Below are 10376 nucleotides of genomic sequence, written 5' to 3' on the forward strand. Positions count from 1 at the left end.
AAGACCAAACAGCAAGCAAAAATAAATGCATTATCTGGACAACCTAAGGGACTATGTGTTTTAAATTCTGAGGATAAGATGCATACTGTCAGGCAGATCACTTCATTCTTTGAATTAAACTCTGAGACATTTAACATTGGCAGATGCATTCCTAACAATCCCAAGGGAAGGAGCAAACATTTATTCCTCCTGCCCTCTTCATTGCAAACTGTTCAAACAATTGTAGCTGGCCTCCACTGCAGAGCCAGCTGAACCAAAAGATCATAAAAAGCAATTTTTTTCGACAGCTATTCAGAGACCCAGGAGCTCTCCTGCTGGAGAAAATAGCAGTGTGTGGCATTTGGACTCTGCCAAGCTCGTGCCCCATGAAAGATGACAGGTGACAAACTCAAAGATTGTGAACAATGAGGAGACAAAGGCAAGAAAACAGCCCTCTCCAAAAGCAAGGGAGGAAGTTTTGCTTTTATGTTTTTTTTGTTGTTGTTGTTGTTGTTGTTGTTGTTTGTTTGTTTGTTTGTGTCTGCTATCTGAGGTTTTTTGTTACTCAGTAATATAAATTCAGGGTTATCCTGTATAGGGAAAAATGTTAGGCTAACACTGCTGTCTCAACCAGTGTATATCAAATGCTCATTTTATCTTCAGAGAATAAAGGGAAGTGTATAGTAAGAAATAAAAATTCTGCTGGATTTCCTAGTGCTACAGAAAGTATAAAAATAACTCACCTGTTCAGTCTGAGCACTTTACTTATGCCATCTCCCTTCATAGGAACTGTATTAAAATGTGATTTTATATTTTGTAATTTTTCTAAATTCTGTTGTATAATAGGATGGTCTTTGAACACTCTCATCTTTGTAGGGTAATAATCTAGCCCACCTCCTAGGAGAACAGCTGTGGGGCTGTCTGTACATAGTGTTTGTCTCAGTGAATACCTAGAAAATGGGATACCATTGGCACCTGTTCGCATGTTGCTTTACACCAGTTCATGAAGCTGAAAGGTGTTGAACGGGCCAAAAATAGCGATGATGTAGGTAGCACACAAAGTGGCAATCTCAAGTCTACATCCAATTTCTCAGGATTAAGGATCTATTCCAACCATATCTGAAATCCAGACAGGGAGTTTCCAAATACCTTAGACCGTTTTCTCTGTTCCCTGTGGTTTTCAAGGGGAAGAAACCTGGTCCTCCAAAACCAAGGATCACACTGCCAAGAGCAGCAAGGAGAGATGTGCCAGCAGCCTGTGTCATGCACCCACTGCTCAAACAAAACACAGTCACAATGATCACACAGATTCTGGTGTCCCTTTATTAAAAGCCTCAACTCTCTATTTCTTGCTAAAATAACTCCACTGAGGTGCAACTTTTGTAAAAGATCATATGGGGGAAAAAAGGAATCCAATCTTGGCATTAGGTCCCTGAAATTGTTGCATAAATGGGAGCAGAAATTGGGGTTTAATTATGTGACAATATTTTGAAGGTATAATTTCCCCAAGATTTCTTTTGCAGTGTCACACTGCGTGTTATTTATTCACCAAACATTATATCACAGTTTACTGACTTGTCTGTGACATTTTCCAACATTATTTCAGCATTATTATCAAATTTGTCTAACTAAGAGCTAAAACTTCAAAATTATTGATTCTGACAGTTTGTTTTAGCGTTGCCTTAGACTCTGGAATATTTCCAAAATCTATAACAGACTACAATTAGATCAAATTGCCTTCTCTGAACTCCAAAAGAAAGTGAGAAGAAAAGAAAGGAAGCTTTTAAAAGATAGCTTAGCAAGTCAATTAAAAAAAAAAGTACTGTTTAAATAACTGGTTGCATGGTCTGGGAGAAAAATCATTAGAGAAGTCTTAAGGAACACACTGGCTTTAAAGTTGGAATTGACCCTAGAGACAGTGAAGAGAATTAAAAAATAAATGTTTCTTGTAATGGAAAAGGAAATAAACAGAGCTTTATCATTTTCTGCTTCGAATGGCTTTCAAAACAAAACAAAACAAACAAACAAACAAAAAAAACCCCATACCATTCTGTTCCCTATCACATGAAACTTTTTGTTGTGTTGTCTGTATTGTCTAGTCAATAAAAAATGTCCCCTGCAATGCATGAGGCAGCAAAATAAACTCGTGGTGAGACTCGTCTGAAACAAAACCAGCAAGGAGAGACTTTATGCCTGAGTGTTTAACCTTAGTTCTGTCCAAATTAAACAATGATACAAAACAGTATGGAAAGGAAGCCCAAAACACAACCTGTTCTTTACCTCTGTCTCTGATACTAAGTTAAAAAAGCCCAGGACAGCTCTATGGCATTTAAGTCAACTGGAACAGTACAGCCAACTCTGATGACATAATTGCCTTACCCTTCAGAACAGAATGGCCTCTTACAAACTGCCTACTGGAAATGGTCCATAACCACACGAACTTCTGCTCCATCCCCAAGGCCTCTGTTTGAACGATTGCACATCAGTCTGGGTCAAAACCAGCAATCACTGGCAGCTGTACAGCACAGCCATTTTAGCTGCAGTGCTTGGGAATAATCCCCAGAAGTGTTTGGCTTATTGCTGTAGAAACAGACTTTGCAGACATTGATCCCACACAACTGCTATGGTGTAACCCCAGCTGGCTGGTCAGCACTACACAGTCATTCCTGCTAACTCTCCCCAGGTGAGATGAAGGATAGAAATAGTAAGGTAAAATTGTTAGAACTCATAGGCTGAGATGAAGACAAATAAGCAAAAGGTGTGCATGCAAGCAAAGCAAAACAAGGAAATTACTTGCTGCTTCCCATTGGCAGGCAGACGTTCAGCCACTTGCAGGAAAGCAGGGCTCATCATGCAAAGAAGTTTCTTGGGAAGACAATTGACACCCCACCAATCTCCCCCACTTTCTCTTTCTTTCCCCCAGTTCTATTGCTGAGCAAAATGCTATAGGGCATGGGTCTTGCTTTAGCCAGCCTGAGTCAGCTGCCTTGACTGTCTCCCCTCCTGGCTCCTTATGTGCCCACAGCCTCCTTATGATCTTGTTAGTGTTCTCACCCATGGTGATCCACTTAGTAGTTAGCACAAAATAGCTGCTTGTTATCAGGCTTCCCAGACTCTTCTCTCCCTCTTTCCTCCATCCTCTGTTCTTCTTTAGTCTCTTCTCACACTACCTAGAACATCCTGAGTTGGAAGGGATGCACAAGGATTCTTGAACGTCTGCCCCTGCTTCTGCCCCTTTCCCCTTTCCCAGGCATGTAGTGTAACCTCATCTTCTGTGTCAATGCTAGTGCACACAGGTTCCTCCACATGAGTGGACTCAGTTCACAAATCCAACACAATTCACACACTGCCTCTACAAGCTGGCTTTTCTGCTAAGTGATTTGAATCAGTTTATGGAGGAATACTGCGACAGCTCAAGATAACCAGGGTGTCTTTGGGCTGTAGCAGTGACCTGTTACATCAGCTCTAGCTGCCTGTGAAATGCACTCGTAGGAATCAGCAGCTTCCATCTTCTTCCTCAAACACTCCCTCATATCTTCCCAGCTACCAGAAGCCTGCCTAATTTACAGGCACAGGGAGGGTCTGTAGGAGATAAAAGTAACATTTTTCAGGTCTTTTGTTGCAGCTCTGCAGAAATGAACTCAGGACTTCCTGAATATCTCAGAGTGAGCGTAGGAGGAGCCCTATGCTTTGGCTGCTCTTGGATCCATAGTCCAATCTCCCTTTTTTTTAGATTTAATTGCTTTCTATTTTGGTGTGCATGTCTTGCTTTTACTAACCAGTGAGCTAATTCTCAATGTGTCACAATAAAGTTAGTGTTCCCTTCCTGAGGCTCTCCTTTATCGTGTGCCTATCCTATTGATTCTTAACAGAGCTTCCTGGGGACTTTCATGACAGAGTCCCCAATATGTAGCACTTAAATAGTTTTCCATGAACACTGTGCTGGTTTTATTCCATTGAGTGCAACACAAAATTTTATTCCATTGGTTTTTACTATGGTATCAATGCTACAAAGGGTAAAAAAAGAAGAATTTGTGAAACAGTTGAAAATCATTGCCTTGATAAATCAACATCAGTAATAGCAATTAAATATTATTTTAAATTAAGATTCACAGATCTTAAGCCTTGGTTCTCTATGTTCTAAGCATGTGATGATGAGAAGAACAAAGTAATTTAACATGGTACTCAAATATAGAAACATAGAAACATAGAAATAGTTCTAGAAAATAAATTAAAAAGCACACACAGCATGTCCTATAACTATTCAGTAATTGCAAACAATATTATGAAAAAAATGTTAATCCATACTTAGTCATTTATGTTTCCTTCTCTATTCTGTTTGCTAAACTGTCCATACATACTATGTAATGTATGTTGTCCTTTACAATTCTCATGGAGAACAGCTGTTTCCTTTGCTTTTATGACTGTTAGTCACAGTGTTGCTATCACACACATTTTTAGCCATTTGCCCAACATAAATTAAAATGAGTCTTGTATTACATGTGTAAATATTAATAATTGAGTCATGAGTGGTTTAAATTTAGCTAGGAAGCTGTAAGATATATTGGCATTTTTAAGTGTTATTTCCTTGTTCTCCAGAACCTAAAAGCTTCAGAACTGAGGGGAAATATCTGTGTTTGTTGCTTCTTCTCTCAGAATGAAATCTCCAGCTAATGTGGCTGAGAAGATGCACTCAAACACGGGAAGAGAATGTAATAGATGTAGTGGCATCTGCTTGCACTTTCAGAACCTTAGCTAAAAGTGTTCTAAGGGATGGTTTCTGCATCTTTCTCTGTGAGAACCAACTTAGCTATCCACTGATAATATTTGAAATATAAACACCCTCCTATCACTGCTTATCATAATCAGGAAAGGAATTACTGCAATACACCATCAAATTTTCCCAAGTCTTTGACACAAAAGAGCTTAAAATACTTACCCACAATATCGCATATTTGCAAGCAGATGCTGAGCCAAGGACACGTGAAGTTCAGGCAGCAGGGTTGAGCTTAGGATCCCCAAAATTAATCTGGGGGCTGGGGCCATATCCACAAGACCTTGAATGCATCATTCACTTGCTAGGTCATTTGATCATCTGACACAACATTTTGGCTTGTTGTTGTTGTTGTTGTTTTCCCTGATATGACTTCTGAATAAGAAACTGTTCATGAAACTGTTTGTACTTATCTTATAAATAACAAATTATATCAATTATCAACCCAGCTACATCTCACGTGAGGACAAATTCTTCAACTTTCTCTCAAGATTCAAGATCTTCAACATATGGAGGCAAATATTTACTAACTAATGTTAAAGGTGGAAAAAAATCTTTATGTGTGTGTGTTTATTTTATTGGGTTTTTGTTGTTGTTGTGGTTGGTTAATGGTTTTTATTATTTTTTTTTTCTTGATTTGAGGCATTTCCTACATCCCCTCCTTTTCTCTTCCTTCTTTCTCTCTTTCTCAGAAGAACTAGAAATCCAAAAATTGTCCAGCCTCAGGATATATATGAGACAGAAACAGCAGTCCTTTGTTTCTGCCCTAAATGTCTGTTAACAGCAAGACTACTTACAGAAGGGTACTTTAGAGAGTCTTTTGCAATAGCTTCTGTCAGAATTATTCCTTCCTACTCCAAGGACATTATGTAAATCAAGAAGATATATTAGACTGCAGTCTCAGACAATTGGGTTGTTCACCTAATGATGAATATAACTCCAAAAATGTTCCCTTACTGTGGTTTCAAAACTAAATATCTAACTTTTGAAAAACTATTTCAGAGCATCACAGAATAGTTCTTTATTATCTGCAAGAAAAACTTGATTGCCATATAATTCTTATAGCTCTTCCAGAAACCCATAGCTATGCTCTGAAAATGTAGTTTTTCTCTCTAGAAAAGGCTCAAATCCACCACTACACATCTCACATGTGCACTGTAACGCAGACACTGCATCCTCACACCTGGCTCCATTGCAAGTATATGGCATTGTTCTTAAAAAAATACATGACTCACTTGATATTGAGCCATGTTCTGAAAGTCTTCAGCCTGCTGTTCAGACTAAGATGCTCCTGCCACCAGTGGTCTTCTGTCATCTCCTCACACCCACTTGTCAGCCTAAGTCCTTCACTTAGCAGTGAGTCATCCATCTGGAAATTAGCTCCTGTTGGCTATTAGACAACACGTACTTCCAGAAATGTCAAAGATGTTGAACCTGTTATTGACAGCAAAGTCTTAACTATAGTCTTGTTATGTCAGGGCAGTTGACTTGAGATTATGACTGGCACCTGGCAGGGTGACATGGTCCTTGAAGTGAGCTTAAGTGGTTTACATGTGAGCAAGCCGCTCTCTTTTTTTTTTAGATACCTGAGGCCTCTTGTTCCTTTCTCATCTTTTTCCAAATTCTAACAGAAAAGATAATTTTCCAGGTCTCCCTAAATATCAAGAAGTTTAATAGAGTGGATAATTTCAGTAGTAGGTCTTTATCCTGTCTTCCAACTCTAAGAAACTATAACAGTCTCTACAAGTGGTTTCATTCTCTCTGCTTTTTCATCTGTAAACTTGGTTGGGTTTGGAGGTCAGACTGAGCTGTTAAACTTGCTCAGTAGCATGGAGCTGTTGATCATATATATATATTTTTTTTTCAGAAAATGTCTCAGCTATTTCTCTGCACTGCTTCAAGAGTCACCAGAGACAAAAGTACAGCACGTTCTTCCTGTGCTCCAGAAAGCATAAGAAACACTAAAACAGACTTAGCCATAGCTAAAAACAGCACAATAATTAAAAATAAACAAACAATCACATAAAAAAAAATTCTCCCACAGATAAAATTTCAGCTCTTTATACACACTTGATGTGGAATGTATCCCTCTGGTACCCTCTGGTAAAGTTATATCAAAGCTTATAGTAATGACTTCTAACGAGACTGGGCCTGCCTTCAGATGCAGAAGTCAATATTTGCCTTCTAAAGAAGCACCAAGACATGGTTTGTTTTTCTTCTCTTGAAATATGTCACGTTTTGGCCTAAGACTTCTTCAGTCCTTGGAAATGACTTTAATATTAGGAAATGTAGGAAATCTGCCAGTGGTCCAAAATGCAACAATCATCTTGTATGGATTCTCCTAACCGGTCAATTCACTACCTCCTCTTTTTCAAGTTTTTTAAGATTTTAAAACATTTGCAGACTTTAAAACATTTGTCTCACAGCTCTTTGCTACACAAATCTCTTGGTACTTCTTTCCCACCCCTGGAATAGATAGTAGGCCAATGCAGCTTCAAATGCTTATCCTGTGGCTCAGAAGTATGGCTCACAATATTGTGAAGTATGCACATCGACACCTCAGGATGTTCAATTGCTACACCTGAAGATATGAATCAGGGGAAACTATATGGACAGTATTAAATTCATTTTTTAATTCAGAAATCCATAAAAGTAAAGCAAGTGAGAATTAGGCCATCGGGTTATGTATGATAGAGTAACCTCAAGTTTTCGTGCTGTCCATGACAGAGTATTATATGTCAGAGTGGAGGAAATACATGAGATTTAGTTTTGTTATTTGCTTCTCATGTTAGAACTAAGACTTTGCTATCTACCATTTTACTTTCAAAACTTAGCTCTCCTGCGAGACTGAAGATATATTTAGAATTGTTAAAACTCTTGACATAAATACAGTATTGGAAGTAAGTATGGAGTTCTCTCAAAATAGGATTGGCTATTTAAGCTAACTGAAATGATAGTAAGTAGTCTGGAAATCACTTGGAATGTTACTTGTCCAGATCCTCAGCTGGCATAATTACTGTAGGTGAAAAAGAAGCTTCTTGCATAGATATTTAGGCTTAAGTAATTTTTGTTTAGAGCAGAAAAATAACCACACTTGATATAAGCTCACTGAAGATTAGAATTTAATAATTAATTTTCAGTCCCCAAACCAGTTTTCTCCCTATGTATCTCTCATCGGAGCAGTGAACATTTCTGACTTTATTCTTTTTCATCTCACCTCTCCAGGAAGGAAGTATTACGGAAAACCTAAAATACAAAAGAGACTGACAATCAGGAGATTTGGAATTCATAGTGTTGGGAAAAGAGTGAGAGGCTCGATTTCTCCTTGGAGATATGAAAGAAGCAGGCTAGATTTAGAATCAGGATATTTGTAAATCACATCAAGTCACAACCTCTTTCTTGCTTACAATCTTGCTAAGGCAGACTACTTCCTTGTCATTCCTTCTGGTCCTTCTAGAGGGCAACACTGCTATTATGCTGACTTATGCCATTACATTTCAAATTTATCTTTTTCTTAGCCATCAGACTAATGGACACTATGTCTTACTTTAATGCTATACAATTAGTCAGTAGATCTGCGTAGATGTGACTTGATTTACCTTGTTGCTCTCCCCTTTGGTGATTCACCAGTCCATGACACTGGTGAAGAACTGCAACACTTCCCATACTATTGCCTGGCCTGTTTGATTTTGCCCAGAATGGAATTCTGATGGTGTACCAAGGTACCCAATGACCTGATAAGGGGATTGGGATGATGCAGGAATGAGACTCTCTTCTTGGCTCATTCTGCATGCTGCTTCTGGTGTACATGGCCGAATTTGGAAACAAAGTGCTGTATAGGCCAGTAAGACAGCCATCTGACAGTCTTCTAAGATGCTTGTTTTTTAATCCTCAAATCAAATATACTGTGGGCTCTGTGGGCTTAAAAAAAAAAAAAAAAAAAAAAAAAAGTAAAATGGCATGGACATTTTAATGGGAAATAAAAATGAAAAATGTAATAGGGACTTTTTTTTTCCCCCTGCAGAATCTACAAACTCTTTTAATTTGCTCCTCAGCCATTTCAATGCCGAGAAACATGTTTCAGCCTGCCCTTCAAATACTTTGATCTCCCAGCCACCACGTGCACGAATGTGATATTCCTGAAGAAATCTGCTCATCAAGTGGGGTGTGGTGAAGAAACAGGAATCTTGGCAGAGAAGTGGGTTTATAGCCAGTACATAAACATCAGTGGCTCCAAGCAAAATGATGGCAGAGAACTTGCTTCCTATTCCAAAGCCTACAGTATTGCCAGTAAGCAGACACAAGATGCACAGTATATACAATACAATGTATTTTCATCTGGGTACAATATGATACATTATTGCAGTCAGCTATCAGTCAATCAGAGATACTGAATTGTGAAAATAATACAGTTTCTGGAATGTAATGTTAAGCTGTGTTAGTGGAGTAGAATGGGTATGCTGATTTTCGGGAGAGCTATTATTATTTTTTTTTTTTTCCAATGGTCTTCCAGAATAAAATCATAGTTGCTTAAAAAATTGTAAATGACAGCCTTTTGAATTGGATTTATGAGAAGTAACAATAAAATCTGCCTTCGAGACACATTTTGCAAAAATGCTTTTTCTCATCTTTCTTCTGCTCTTTGACACTCAGCATTGCTGTGCTTCAAAGAAATGCTGTGGTACGTTGCACCTGTGATATATTCACTCTAAGAACAGATGAGCAGAGAAAGAACATTCATGACTTTGCAACAATGAGGTTGCTGATCCACAGCTTGCTGATCATTCCTGCATAGTGGAAATGAAGCCAAAAAGAATAGCCAAGGATCTCATCTGAATGCTGACAACTGCAAACCTCCTCAGTCATATCCATTTTCAGGTCACTCCTACTGTTTTTTAACCTTGCACAGGTATGGCTAAGTGAGTGACTAGTCCTAGCAGTAAACCATCCACAGGTTCCAGAATTCCATTTATTTTGTCTCTTCTTTTTCATTTCCAATTTATTCATTGTCAAGACCCAATCAGACAGGAAATTCAAGCTGGTAGACTTCAGTTAAATGAGAAGTTACCCCTCTTTATCTTATATAGAATCATAGACTGGCTTGGGTAGGAGAACTTAAATATCATCAGGTTCCAGCCCCTCCCTGTAGTGGGTAGGGTTGTGACCCACCAGATCATGCTGCCCTGGGCTCCATCCAATCTGGCCTTGAATGCCTCCAGACATGAGGCATCCGCAGCTTCTCCAGGCAGCCTGTTCCCAGTGTGTCACAACCCTCTGAGTAAAGAATTTCTTCCTAACATCTAACCTAAATCTCACCTCTTTAATTTAAAGCCATTCCCTCTTGTCCTGTTACTACCTGACCGTGCAAAAGTTTGGTCCCCTTCCTGCTTGTAAGCTCCCTTCAAGTACTGGAAGTTCACAGTGAGGTCTCCCCAAAGCCTCCTCTTCTCCAAGCTAAACAAGCTCAACTTCCTCAACTTTTCATCACCAGAGGGTTGTGCCAGCCCTTTGATCATCTTTGTGGACCTGCTCCATCAGGTCCATCCATGCCTGCATCCTTCCTGTACTGAGGTCCCCAGACCTGGATGCAGTAATCCAGATGGGGCCTCACAAGGGCAGAGTA

At 39.0% G+C, this 10376-nt stretch overlaps 1 long non-coding RNA gene across 1 annotated transcript; it reads left to right on the forward strand.

Moving 5' to 3' along the window:
- The first annotated feature begins 1783 nt into the window (after positions 1-1783).
- On the forward strand, positions 1784-6775 carry LOC121110193. The gene is made up of 3 exons (XR_005858195.1): positions 1784-2662; positions 5203-5295; positions 6621-6775. It is a non-coding gene; the product is annotated as an uncharacterized LOC121110193 (long non-coding RNA).
- The last annotated feature ends 3601 nt before the right edge of the window (positions 6776-10376 follow it).

Source organism: Gallus gallus, chromosome 3 (genome assembly GCF_016699485.2).
Source record: "Gallus gallus isolate bGalGal1 chromosome 3, bGalGal1.mat.broiler.GRCg7b, whole genome shotgun sequence".
Lineage (NCBI taxonomy): Eukaryota > Metazoa > Chordata > Aves > Galliformes > Phasianidae > Gallus > Gallus gallus.